This window comes from Bombus affinis, chromosome 6, assembly GCF_024516045.1.
Source record: "Bombus affinis isolate iyBomAffi1 chromosome 6, iyBomAffi1.2, whole genome shotgun sequence".
NCBI classification, from domain to species: Eukaryota; Metazoa; Arthropoda; class Insecta; order Hymenoptera; family Apidae; genus Bombus; species Bombus affinis.
Window position 1 is genome coordinate 7,419,859 of NC_066349.1, and position 15,131 is coordinate 7,434,989.

Genomic DNA, 15,131 nt, shown 5'->3' on the forward strand with positions numbered 1-15,131 from the left:
ACAGATGTAAATGTTCCCGCGTGCAACTTGCACGTTTCGTTTATTAGTCGCAATTTGTCCTTTTTCCCTCAACGTTTACTGGAAGAATGTAGGTCAGGGAGGAAGAAAGTCCTAGAGAACAGACGCCAAGGGCTTGATTTGTGGCCTCTGTTTGTCGCCAGATTTTGAAACTGGGTGACGAAGGGAAGAATCTTGAAGATTCTGGAAACTGTATGGTACTTGTTCTTGCAACTTGATGTTTAGTTCGAATTGCGAACCAAAAAGCGAAGATCGCTTCAGTTTCACAGAGTTATATTATTCTCGTCCGTCCGTATCTTATACGGATATTAATCTCGTAGAACCAAATGAACTTTGTTTGTACCTTTCGTTGGTTTTCAGAAGTCGAAACGTAGGCGGATAGAATGGGGCAGATAAATAAACAAGACGAAGATAATAAATTCGTAATTGACAATGTTGTTTTCACTTCTGAGAATAGCTGACGCCTGCTTTGTCTTCATACCGAGATTTATTTTCCACGTAGGCGTTTTATATCGGATAATAGTACTTATGTAATAAGAATCTATGTAACAGGCAAATACGAAGGACTGATAAAATCTATCTGCACTCGATGTTATGAAAGATCCCATAAGTCAAATTTAGAACTAATTTATTTCAAATTCTTTTATTTTTATTTATATTAGAAAATTGTATAGGAGTTAACGTATTGTTGTTAATTCATTATTTTCCTCTGAAACTCTGGTAAAGTATTTCCACAATTCCTTCTGTGTATGTATTCGTCGGATCGTTACATCTACGAATGTATACTGCTAAACGAATTAATTATGCCTCTAGGAATCTAAATCAATTATCCGGATCTTGAGTTAACTAACCAAACCAGCAGACTTAATACTAACAGTCATTCAATTCTGGAATCCCTGCCTATCGTCTCACGGAATCTGTAAAAACAAAATTCTTGGTTTCTTCCATATCATTAATCTTCTATTGTCTCAAACTTTCTATTCGTTCTCCATTAACGACTCGACGTAATACCGGGATAATGTTGATTGCCGCGTGGCAAATATTTGTCCGCCCTTCGTGCTTAGCTTCTTAAGAATTCTGTGAAGGGAACGAATAATGAAACACATTCCAGAATTCGTCGAGTGAAAAATTAGAAACTGAAACGCGTCGGAAAATAAATGTTATGGAATTACATTGAGGGTTCCTGAAGTTAAGGATCGGGGTTCGGGTAATTAAATATTGGGGCGAATACTGAACAATTAACGAGATCCTTTTATATCAATTCGGAGGAGTAGGTAAAAGGTCGAAGTAATTAACCTGACGATAGTGTGATGCTGACGATTATGACACGCTTCAACCTTCTTAAAACTTCTACCTTCATTTTAAATGTACTTTCAACATCCTTAACGGATGTTTATTTTTGTAAAATTAGAATTATAAAAGCAATTTATGTTTAAATTTAATTCGGATGAAATGTATTTGGAAAGAATGAATAATAATGTTATTACGAAGTTTAAATTCTTTTATCGATGAAATTAAATTATTTATGAAACTTTATTCTTTCTTATTATTAATACAAGTAGCTTTATGTCTATTCCCATAGAAAACTTTCTGTTAAGTATTATTTAAAAGAAACCACCTTCACGATTTCATATTATATCAAAAAGTTATACCCAAGAATTTATTAAATTTTCCAAAAGATTGATTGGGATTTATGTGTTATAGCTACTGAGATCATGTTGAATTTTTTTTCAACACTCGGTTGTTGAATAAGAAACAAAAAGCCAGACACCAATATTCGTCGCTTGTATCTAATTCGATGGAAGGGAACAATTCTTAAAGAGTTATTCGCGCGACGCCAGGGAGAAATTGCAGCGAATCTCGGTTCCCCCGAGTTTTCATCTGTTTACAAAACTCAAAAAAGGTTTCATTAAAAAGGATCCAGTGTCCATGGGAGAAAGAAGCGACATTCGAAATTGCCAGTGCCTGTACATCTCTCCGTTTTCTCTGGGACGCTGTTTACCAAACTTTTCCACTTTTCATTTCAGCTGTCCCACCCCTTGTTTTTCCTAAAAAAAACTCGATGATTCCGAAACTCTTCGTTTCGGTGCACTCAGTAATTTTTCAAACTTCCTTATTAGGGAAATCTGACGAAGATAAAAATGAATAAATCTCAGAGGCAAAAATTTATGTAGAATGGTACGAAAGTTTGGGAATAAGAATAATGCAAATTTTCGTTGAAAACAGTTCGACAAGATTCGGAAGTCGAGCTACTCTATAAGAAATTTCGGTTTCCAGGAAGATCATTTTAAATTCCGTCGAGTACACGTGTACTCTAAATATTGATTTTGCAACGTGAACGGACCAACTGGCTTTTCTTATCTCTTACTTCTTTCGATAAGTAACTCCGATTATTAATTCGTTAATATCCATACATCGCTATTGCAAATCGACCAAAGTGTATCCAAATACTTCCAAACTTTAATATACAATTTCGTGAATCATCATCTACGCATGTCGACTAAACTTAGAGAATTCTCAATGAAATAACGAATCGAATGAAAACCAATTATCTTCCATAAAAAGAAATCATATGAATTAAATCAAACGAGTCGCAAAAATATAAGTAGCTTAGTTATTAATATAGTAATTTTAGTTAGAAATAATTCAAAATCAACATTTGTATATTGTTATTGTAACACAAATCACGTTTAACCAATACTATCCTTTCCCATTTATCATCTACATCTAACACATCTACAAATACATCAGTGAAATAACAAATCGAACGAAAGCCGATTATCATTCGGCTATCAAAAAAGTTACTCCCGCATCAATCAAATCGATTGAGTTATTTGGCGCGTTCGTCATATCTCTTTCTTTCTCTTTCTTTCTCTATTTTCGCTCATTGGTCCAAGCGACAATCAAGCAGATCATCCGGAATTTTCTCCACGTTCGGCTCAACTGCGGCCGAGTGTAGACGAATTGGCTCGCAAACAGAACGAAGAGCAATCGTTCGCGGTGCCAAAGGTTTTTGGTAATTTGCGTCGGCGTCCTACGAATGCGGCGTCCTAAGATCCCAAGTCTAGGCACGTCCGTAGCCTCGGTTAGGCTTCGCGAAACGAAGGAAGTTTCGCGCGAGCCAGTCGAGCGCAAGGCAACTGGGACGTTTTGTCATTTCGCTGCGACACCGGTGCTCAAGATGCGAAAGAGGTCGCGGAAACAATGACCGCGCTTATCAGCCAGCATTTCGCTGACGATAGTTAGGGAGAAGTTCGGTAGCTTCCTTTTCGCTCTTTCTTTCCTCTCTACGACCCTTCGCTGTAGGGAAAAGTCTCATCATCATCAAAAATTGTAATAAAGACGATCGAAGATTTTCGGATAGTCGATTCATGGCGAAAAGGGTAGGGAATTGATTGACGATGGAATTCGATTTGACATGGAGGTGAGTTTTATTTTGTATAAGAAAAAATTATTTGCTCGGTGAGGTTTTCGTTAATACACTTCTCATTCAAAAGTATTAGGACATTTATAAAATTCGAAAGCTTAAGTAAGTTCGAAAAATTATTGTTAAAATATTAAGAATAATTATTTCATTTGAAACGTTAGACTATGAACGACTCATGTATTTAATATTATGACAACTTTATTAATTTCATGTAATAAAATAAATTCTCTTCTTGCCTATGTATATCTGTTGCGTCTTTTGATCACTATCTTCATCGATTTTATTACTCATATTATGATTTTATTTCAGTTATTTGGCTTCATGCATGCTGTAGATCACCTTATAAAACTTTTTAGTTTTTGAAATGTTCTATCTGATTCATCTGCGATTCTCTTTATAGAATTTAGATTAAAGAAACTGTTAACGCATGCTTGAGTAAAAATTCTGATCTATTAATCGTTTCTTTGATACTGATGTTCTAATACTTATCAACAGGGTGTTTACAGTTATCCTAGATATTTATTTAGTATACGTTGAACCATAGTGATTTCATTAGTCTGCAGATTCTCATTTTATCGTGAGCCAAAGTTTAAGGAAATAAAGACTCTTGGAATCCCTGGATATTTCCACGACGTTAATATTGAGAATTTCTTCGTGTCTATATCGTACTCAAAGGTAATACTTCATCGAGCACTTCGAAGAATTAGAAAGGGGTTATCCTAAAACTTTCTTATGAGAAAACTTCCGACCGTGCAGTCGAGGCACGTAGGAGATCGCGTTACTCTCCTAGATGTTTGTCGACAACAATTAATACTCTTAAAAATTGGAAATCACATACAAATGAAAAGATTCTCAGCCCTAGTACGATATACAAAGATAAAAATATCCATCGGAGAAAGGGAAGATTTATAGAATCGCTACAAAATAATTGTATCTCAGTAAACTAACACAAACAAATAAATAAATATTATCTGTATAAGAAACTGATAACTATTGCCTTCAGTTATTAATTTTCTGCTACTTTGTCCCAAAAACTTATCTCTAAAATATCAACGTATCTGTCTTCTTTCAACTTGTTAATCTGGATAACGTCAAAGTAGCTTCGGGATTGCTCGGTCAACTCGAGAAACTATCCCCTTGAAACGGCATAGAACGAGCAAAACGAAGAGTGAGGGACGTAGAAAGTGCAATTAAGAGTGTGATCCTTTAGCCGGCGAGCAAGAGTCCGTGGCAAATCGAGGACATCTATGGAGCATAATTCGCCGGCGAACACGTGATGAGAGCCACTTGTCGGTGCAGCAACGGCTGCAGACATCGTTGGCCGTGATAGAAGCAACGAGCTGAAGAGAAAAGATAAAAAAGGGCGCGCACAGGCTTACGTTTATCTTCTTATTTACTTTTTTCGCGGGGCCGATTTGCTTTCAAGGCTAACGGATTTCATTCGTATGCAGATTAGAGGCCTCGCGCTGGTACTCGCACAATATCCGCGCACAATGGCTACGCTGGGACTGGTCTTTGCCGATTGTGCGGCACGCTACCTCGTCTGGAAAAAGTTGGCGCCGGAAAAACGGCCACAAATGGTAATTCCTATTCCCGTGCCGGTGTGTGCACACGCGAGAAAAGAGATTCGCATCCCCTGAAGCCAGAAAGCTCCGGGACAAGCCGCGGATTATTTCGCGCGCGTGCAACATTACCTTCTTTTCGCGTTTCGGAGTACGCGTTATCGTAATGCGTAATGTGTGGAGCAGAGTCTGTTATTGACAAAGAAAGGAAGGGTGTGAGGTAATTTTCAAGAAGATTTTTAGTGTTGGTGGTACATTGTGAGTGATACAGGAATTGTGAGCTGCAGACATAGTGGCGGACAAGAGAAAGTTTAAAGTTTGTGCTAGATATTAGTTACGTTATATTAATAATAACTTTGTTATACTAAACATTTTTCACCATGTTGATAACACATATATTATATCTATCTATAATTTGGTTGTTCTTATCGATTATAGTTCTGTCTTCTAAAATTGTGGCATTCTTTTGCACTCCTCATCCTTTAAATTTTCTTTTCTCTGCCTTTGTAGTGGCTCACGAAGATATTTAGACATTTAGCATACAACTCGTGTTTAAATATATCTATGTCAGGCGACTTGTAAAGAATTTAGATTAGATTAAAAAATGGAAAATCATTAGGTGATTATAAACAATCTTTAAGAATCATTATTTTGAAACAGCAGACTATAAAGAACACATATATTGAGCATTGTAAGAATAATCCTATTAATTTCATGCAACAAAGGATATTTTCTTCCTTATAACATCATACTATGATACGAATGAAAAGAGTCATTTCTAACACAAATGATTTGTTCCATTTACATACAGAGTTTCAGAATTTGTTTAATTCCCGCGATCTTGAACTATTCTCTTCATTTCTCTTTTCTATTATTTAAACATTCTTCATTTACATATCCTTGGTGCAAACACACTTGAATCGCTCAATAAAAATTCACCAGTCACTTCTACGATATAATATATTGGAGTTGAAATAAACAATAACTCATTAAAATAAGAGCGTTGCGGATGAAATTGACAATGAAATATCTCCGTTTTGTTCCGACCCCCAGTGTACTTCTTAAAAATAATAATTTATACGTATGCATATTTCGGTTTTAATTTAATTAATCGATACTCACACAGTGGGAGTAATTAAGGATTGTTAATATATACAAATTCTCTTTGTAAGCAGTTATTCATTTTACAAGAGCTAATTGTCAAGGGATAATGAATTTAATAGAGGCGTAACATGTTTTTAACACGATCTTATCCAGCTCTTTTGTCGTTGGTATTAAATTAATTCAAGGGGAACGATGAGTGTACGAATGGCTCTTTCTGTTTAATGAGAAGAAATGGTTGGAAGTTAATGGTAAGAAAGAAAAAATTAAGGAGTTAATAAGAAGAGAAAGTTCCCGTTAATCATAACGAAATAGCTCTCCTCTGCACGCAATTCTTTGTTTTTCTTCTTCGTTATGTGAAAGAATCTGATACCTGTACATGTGCAATAATATACCGCCATTATTCAAACCGATATTAAAAATTGGAAATGATGGCTGTCATTGTAACGTTGGAAACTGGATAATGTATGCTTGGCAAAATATTTATCACTGCAGTATCGTAAACTATATTATTAACTTTGCTGAATAATAAAAATAATGCTATGAAAAGAAGGAATAAACGAGATGATTCTATATAGTTTCTATAATAATCTTTCTGTGCGCAGTTTAGAAATAATGTCCAGACATTTTTCATTTTAATTATCGTAGAAGAAATAATAAAATAATTTTTAGTAATTTTGTAATTTCTTTAAGAGTCTTCTCGTTACAGTCATTGATTCAAAAGCTAATATTGAACAATTAGAATTGAAAGTTCCGGCGTAAGTTATTAATTTCTAAAAGGCACTTCGATCTTCCATAAAAAAGAAATTAAAGAACAAAGTGTAGCACAGTAGTTAGGAACGAAAATATTTCTATTTTTATTCTCGCGACTTCTCTTAGAAAAGTTTCCCCTTACTCGTGTCGTTAAGGTTCAGTTCTCACTGTAAGTTTCTTGCTTCCCGCTCGTTACACCACTCACGGGTGGGGCTATGAAATTTAATTAATGTAGAAACGACAGAGCACGCTTTGGAAAGTGTTATCTCGAAACAGGAAAACGAGGAGCGAACTCAGAATATGCCTGATAAAGTTTACTCCTGACGAAAGAGAGATTGCTCGTCTTATCAAGACTACAGTTGCAAACAATCGACTGGCACAGTCACAAGATTACTATACTAATTAAATTTCTTCCTTTGTAGCCGAGTTACGCGTACAAGGATTACCGGCGCACTTTTCTGCAGGAAGCAACTCGCGAAACTTCGAATCGAACCCCTTCGATGCTCCTCCCTTTAATTTCACAACGAACAAGGCAGTTTCACTTTGCTTTCGAAACAGAAACTTTCTTCTTGCCTTTATACATAATTATTTTTCCCGCTTGTTTCATCTTATTTCTAGCTTTCTTAACTTTGATTAATTATAATCCTCTGAACTATTTCCTTTACCTTTAATTATTTCATATTTTATTTAAGAAGTGGAATATTGGAAAAGTGTATAGACTGAAAGGATCGAAGACGAAGTGTCGTACGACAAAATTTTATTTTATGAGTTCGAATTATCGTTTCGTGTATACGTACATTGTCTTCTTGCTTGTATCATTAGTCACTGAATATTCTGTAAAAACATATAAATTATATTTGTTAACCTCTGGCATCTTTCCAAGAACAATGGTTTGTAAAGAAAAATTTCATTTTATATTTTGTTTGATATATACCACCAGTTATTAGATGTCCTATGGGAACCTATAATTATATACTTACGTTACGCTCTCCATATTATATTTAACGAGATTCTGCTCACAAGCAAACGAGACAGAAATACCAGTAAAAGTTTCAAGTTGCAAAATTCAGTCCCATATTTTAACGCAATCCGCGCTAGGGAATAATTCCTGGAACTTTATTTTCTGTAACTTTATCCAGAAACCCAGAGCCCAGAAAAAAATAACGCCATCAAATGGGCAAATTTCGAAGGTAAAATTCTTGAAGCTTTTTATTACGAACGATGTTACAATTATAGCAACAAATGAACAAAGACACCCGAATCCATCGTAGGTGAATCCGTCTTCGAGTTCTACGAGGTTCAGTATCTCACTCTACTTACTTTGAAAGTCGCAGAAGACAAAAGCCAGTCAAAAATCTACTCCAAGGGCTTAGGAGGAAAAGCAGTAGCCACTCCTTCACAAAGACGCCCTTTGTATTTTCCCACAGTCTTCTTTCTTGGACCCTTGTCCTCTATTTGAACGACAAACACTCGTAGTCCCACGTCTGTGGGATCTGACGAGAGGTCCGCGCTAGTTCTAATGAAACTTCATACGTTGACATAGAATTGGAAAAACTATTTTCATGCGTGTTGGACATAAAAATCACATTTTATATGGTGCTATATAAAATAACGACATGATAAAGAATCGGTAATAATGTTCTTCGCGCAATGAAATTGAGGATATAAAATTGAGATAAGAAAATGAATAAATAAAAGCAGTGAAAAATATTCGAATTTCTATGAAATAACACATTCTGTTCAGTTTCATTAAGTGCCATGATATTTTATGACTGGCAGTTTGCATATATAGTTTGCTAGTAGATTCTTCCAGTGAAGATTCCTAATATACCCATACCTTAAGCACGAGAACAGCAGATGTTAGATCAAAGTATCTCTGTCGTATCTATACGAGCGAGATCATCAGGCGAGAGCCTGTGGGAATTCTATATTAACGTGGTTCCGTGTGATGTCATATGTAGGATAACCGTCATACTTGGCAAGATGAATGTGCGAATGTATGTACGTAAAGTACCCTTAATCAAGCAATTCCTCTTAGGAAGTGTTCTATAGCTTTATCGAATGTTCCTTCTTTCCTATCATTGTTATTTGCTATGTTCTCAAAAACTTCTCTACAAATATTCTTTAATTAAATAAAAGATGGTACCTGTTCAGAAAATTTCTTTTGAAAACACTCGTGTTTGCTTTTTCAGTTTATGAAGTTCCATAACTCGTTTCAGTGAAAATAGAGTGTTAAGGCAAAAAATCGAATGCTCGATGTTTGATCATTTTGACGACCGCGGGGAACTCCAAGCAACAGCCTGACGAATCCCTCGGGCTATCTTGAGTTTAATTAGCCGCGGCTAGTTATTAAGACGATTTCCTGGTTTCGCGGATTACCTCGCCCCCGCAGCGCTGAATAAACTTAATTAACCAGCAGGCGGTTTGCTTGCCTATTCGAGAAGAACTGTCTGATCAAATAATCTTTTCCAAGCGCGGGATGGAAAAATCCCAAGGAAGGAACCGTCGATCTCGATGTATTTATAGGTTTGATAACATCTATCACGAGGTATTTGCAATTTTGCTAGAACTCTCTCATTCTTACACCTATGGTGTAAGTAAGCCGTACACTACAGAGAATTTTTCAATTCTTAAACTTTCAAAACAATGTGTACAATTGTGAAAAAATTACGTACGAGTAACATTGTGTTTGAGAGGACAACACTTCATGACGAAAGATTGGCTGATCACAAGGAATCTCTACTACTTACAATTATATTTTAAATCCTGCAGGAAATCTATTATAAGAGAAAGCTATACAGAAAACTTGTGCCCTAATATCGCTGATAATCGCTGAATAATCATTAATTAAATCTTTAACAAAATAGTTATTCACGTGGTAATTAACGATTAACGATAAGTGGAAATTTAATAAGCAGTATTAGTTGCTCAAGTTTATACTTCGTAAGAAGCGAAAATTTTCATATACACTAGCCTCATTAACCTGTCAACGAATAGAAAATATAATTATAGAAAGTACGATTAAACTACGAAGCGATGAAACAATTTTCTTGAAACAATAAGCAATAAACAGAATAATTTTCTCCGAATCAATCGTAATAAAGCATGAAAATTCTGCTCTTACTAAAGTAGTTACTTGTTAAATAATAAGTTATCAAGACTTTAGAGAGAGAATGAAGTTTACAGCAGCAGTTGAAGTGGCGCGATAAATCCAGTTACAGTAAAGCTGCATTTACTTAGAAAGCGAAAGCACTAAGATCGCAAAATGATCGTTGTGCTGAGCTATTGGCGTCCGTTATGTAATTTAAGAATGGGACAGTAGAAGGGTCGAGGAAATTGAATAAATTCGACAAGGATTGAGATAACCGAAGAAACATTCTCGGTCGGAGTTTCCGGTTGGAATTTCAATGGCGCCCGATACCGATCAGGCGAAAGTATTTCATGGAAATGGAGAGCAATGAGGAGTAAACGAAATATCGATAGGACAAACGCGATAGACGGTAAAATCTGTCTGGGTATTGTATCCAATTTTCTTTGCTGTTCGAATTCAAAGGAACGAGTTACGATATCCATCGCCTCCATCTCTTTTAATTGAGTTTTTAATTGACGGATTTTTTTTTCTCCTCTTCGAACATAAATGATCGTACGTACATCATAAATAATACATACAAATATATCTACGTATAACGTATTTAGCGGAAAATTGAATCGGTGGCATTTGGTAGAAAAAAAAAGAAAAACTCCGTCAACAATTTTTCAATATTAGAGAATGAATATTTACAATCTTCTTATCTATCAATGACTAATTGTTCGATAAAGCAGCTTAGATTTTACTGATAAAACGGATAAAAAATTGCTTTTCGACAAAATGAAAAAGTGAGGTAAGAAGTAAATGTTTTCTCTACTTTCGTCTTCATTTTTCATTTCATCTTATTTACAAGTATGTCGCCGTATTCTGTCCCGGTAGAGAAGAAGCTCCGGGATAAATTATTCAGCCGAGATTCTTATCGGCGACCACTTAAGAACGCATTATGCGACGTCATATCCAGTCAGGCCGAGGAAAAACGGACCATTAGGAGCGTGAATCACGCGAAATATCAAGCCTGGAGAACCACACCTCTATTCATCACTGCCTTTACCTTGCAATCGGTGGTGTAACAATAACGTTTCCGTGTTACTTGTTCGTCGGTCACGAACGCTCGGCTCCACCGAATATTTTCTCCTCTTGAAGCGACATAAGGCAATAACAGAACAGAACAAAAGCGAGTAAATAGGCGCGGACGAGCTCGGAAAATAAAAAGAAGTTATGCTGAAAATCAGCAGCACGTCCTCGATGAACGTTCGTTAATTCTTTTTTCGTTTTATTCTTTCATTTTATTCTCTTGTCCTTCATTCTTATTCTTCTTTCCCTTTTGTTTTTGTCAACAACAGTGTGAAGGATGGTTGGTCGAGTTGTTGTTTAAATGACGAGATTACCAGTTATTGAAACCGTCAAATGTATTTAAAAATAATTAATAAATACAGAGTCAACGGTAGATCGCTCGGTACTAACTGATTCGTTAAAGATCGCTCGAGTAACTGGACGCCTTACGATCGTGATTTATTTATATTGGTCGGGGGAGTACCGGAAAATTTAAATTCGTTTTAGTTTGACGGTTGCATGTAGCGATGACGTTGTTTTTCCCGGAGTTTATATTTTATTACAAACAAAACAGCATGATTCAAATTGTCCTCTAGTCCATGTGCCGCTGCAACAGTGAAATTTACGTATGGGAGATCGATCTCATAGATTAAGTTCATGTTGATTCGTCAGGTAAATCACGAACACTGAGAGTGAGATCGTAAAGCGATAGCCTTTGAACTGGCGCGTTTAATCGACTTCTGGCTTGTTTTCTCGTTTTGAACTTCTTATTGAGAAGTGGTGAGAAACGGTAAACGAAACGTTTAATCAATTCTCATTAATAAAGATATAAAGGTACAGAAATGCACAGAATACACCATAAACGCAGAAATGTATAAGATAATCAGGGTACAATACGCGTTATAATATTCGGTGAGTAAAACAAATTTCAAGTTACAGTAGCTGATTAGAATACTTGTAGAAACATTTATAAAAGTCGTCAGATAATGAGGATTGAATATCGTGATTGAAACAAATCTGAAAATGTATTTACGTAGAAGCTACGAGTGCAAGAGATTTCGCATAGAACACAACAATATTTATACAGCAAATTATCCATAATATTAATAAGCCTCGATATCCAATGGGATTTTTATTTTGACACTTATTACAAAATAATTATTGCTTCTAACAAGTGAAGTATCACTTCCAAAAGAAAGAAGAATAATGCATTAAATAAAAAGTAATAAATTGAATAAAAAGTACCTACTTACCCTAAAATAAATAAAGAAATGAGAGTTTTTGGACCAGAGGATTCACGTTCTAAAGCGTTTTGCAACCGCGACCAAAAGAAATATACAAAACGTGAGAGTAATTCGCGGTTGCGAGCTGGTATTCCACGAGAACCGCAACTTAGTCCGCGAAGAAAACAAAACCGAAACGCGACTCGTAAGAGTGCGATAGCTGGAAAAGCTGGCTCGATGATTGCATCGTACTGTTCTCGGTTCGTAAGCAATATCTCGCGTCTCCGTGCCGGTGACCTAAATTCTCGTAACGGGAGACAGGAAAAAGATGAAAGGATGGAAGATGGACAAAATGTTATACGGTTCGACGAACCGACCAATCTGGCGGCTGTAGGCGTTATTAAATTGTCATTGTTTTTTCACGATAACTCGAATTCAATGTCGACGGATTTTTCTTAGCTTTTTCCGAGTCCTGGTTCAACCACAAAGTCGAATATTTTTGTGTTTCTGAATGATCGTATTTTAGATTTTTATAAAATTAGAACAAAAGTTCTAAAGCCTCTTTAACGATGTTGGTCTTATGTTTGCGTCATTATTGTGAGAAAGAGAAACAGAAGAAGTATAAAAAGAGAGATGGAAATGAAGGGGAGAGAAAGCTGCTTTTTGTCCTGAATCTGAAACTAGACTTTATAAGTAAGCTTTCCTAAGGTCCATGGATTAGGCGCGGTAATAATGAAGGTCAGATGGTATACCTGTATGAAAAGAGTACTTTCGAGAATTTTATGTTGCCACTATAGTCGAATGTTAATCTTTTTAGAAAATTATGTATCATTTTAAAGTGAACATTAAAATCAAGGAGACTAAGAACGATCCATACTACTTACAGCAAGAGGCTAACTGCTGCAGTAAAGTAAATTTATTATGAAAGAGAACTATAGAGAATGTTTCATATAATATTGCTGGTATAATAATAATTATTATAAAATGTAATTATAACGATTAGTGAAGTTCCTAGCTAAATAATGTTTCACCGAGAAAAATAATTATTCAGGAAATGAGATTTCTTGTGAGAATCGGAATTACGGCGAAATATAAATAACATATAATTATTCGTATAATATCAGCCTTCTTTCGTATAATATTTCGGATAAATTCGCAATCATATCTTACGCGTTCGATATGAATATTACTTACACATTTTAAAAAATTGCATTTATGAGCGGATTGAATACGAGAAAAAAAATTTAATTTTTTATGAATTTATTATATCACTAATTGTACTATAATTAAATACATTTCACACTTCGATATTATTCGCGTTATACCTTACGTTTTGAGGAATATACTTTCCACCAAATTGGGGGGGGGGGGGCAAACAAAGCATTCTATTTGGTAGAGAAATATTTTGGATAATTGAGAGTAACTCAAACACCACGCAATTAATTGAGCGTAACAAAATGAAAATACAGACAGAAAATAACGAATCTTCCAATTACGAAATATATCATCGGTCAATTTCTCGATTACGAACGAATCGAACTCAAATTTCGGTGTAATCAAATTTAGTCGTTCCCCTAGTTCAATGATAAGTTATTTTCAGCATCAGCTGTTCGATTACTCGAAGATAATAATTAAAAACTAATAGCCCTTCCCGGTCGAATAAAGACTATAAATTTAATAAGCGGTAGAGGAGACAATATTCTGAAGCTTCGCTCTAAAAGGCTGTCAAAATTCAATGAACGGGAATGTTCGCGGCGTTAAAATGCAAAGAGGCCATCGGGTTATGGAATACATACATAAAATTAGATGGAGATCTCTTAATCCGCGAGAAGATATTCCGAACGTGAATCCCCGCCAGATCCTTTCGTTTATTGATGTCGACCAAACTTAAGAATTGAGCCAAAATTTCAATCGAAATCTTCAAACGCGAAATCTTCAGGAATTTTTAATTTTTTGTTATTAACGCAGTTTTAACCTCAGTAAGAAAATTATCCTGCAATTTTTTGCAATTTCTAACAAAATTAAAATTTTTCCCTGTACGAAGAAAACGAATATTTATATAATAATATTTTTATTATTATTATGCTTTATCGGATGATATTATTAATTTCCCACGCCATTAACATTTCGCAATGTTAAATTTTGAATAAAGTTAAATGTTGAGTTCGATATTAATCGTTTGGAAATATTAGATTCCATTTATCCGAACCTGATTATTATTATCAAAGTCTTTTGCAATCGATGATAGATGAAACTATATATCAAGATTTGTTTGACTTATTACCAGTAAAATATGTTAAAATTTTTATTATTTTAATGATAAATTATGTATTATCTTTTCAAATGTTATGAAATGTATTCCATATTTAATATTTTGTATGTATTCCATATTAATTATTTTAATAACAAGTTCTGCTGTAGAAAATCCTAAAGCTGAATTTTTAAAACTAAGAAGATATAAAACCGATTAAATATTCAATTATTATAGAATCAGTGCACCTGGCTTCTAATTATTTATTCCAGCAGAACGAAGCTTGACAGATGGCGTTATTAGTATTCTAATTAACAATAATTTAAAACAATAAATGTCGAACGTCAACAAGAGAGTAGCCTGTGGCACTGTATTCAGAAAATTCGACCCAAGAATCGCGATAATTCAAACGGAAAACGACTCGAGTATATCGTGCAATTGTCGCGCACGTATGTTTCAAAACTGTCAAGAATATTTTCCTTCGAACTTAAAAAGTCACGTCGATTGTGAAGAATTTCTTGAACGATCCGTCATCTACCATTTACATATTTCTACTTTTCTAGCCATTATTTTACTGTGGTTGCGTCAATATCTTCGTAAAACATCACGTTCTGCTTCCATTAGCGAGATTATCCTGTGTGAGGGTGGCAAGTTG

General features: G+C 35.1%; 1 protein-coding gene across 8 annotated transcripts in view; it reads left to right on the forward strand.

The window, feature by feature from the left end:
• Positions 1–15,131, forward strand: part of LOC126917941 (small conductance calcium-activated potassium channel protein) — a 240,366-nt gene that overhangs the window by 134,179 nt on the left and 91,056 nt on the right. The window lies entirely within an intron of this gene.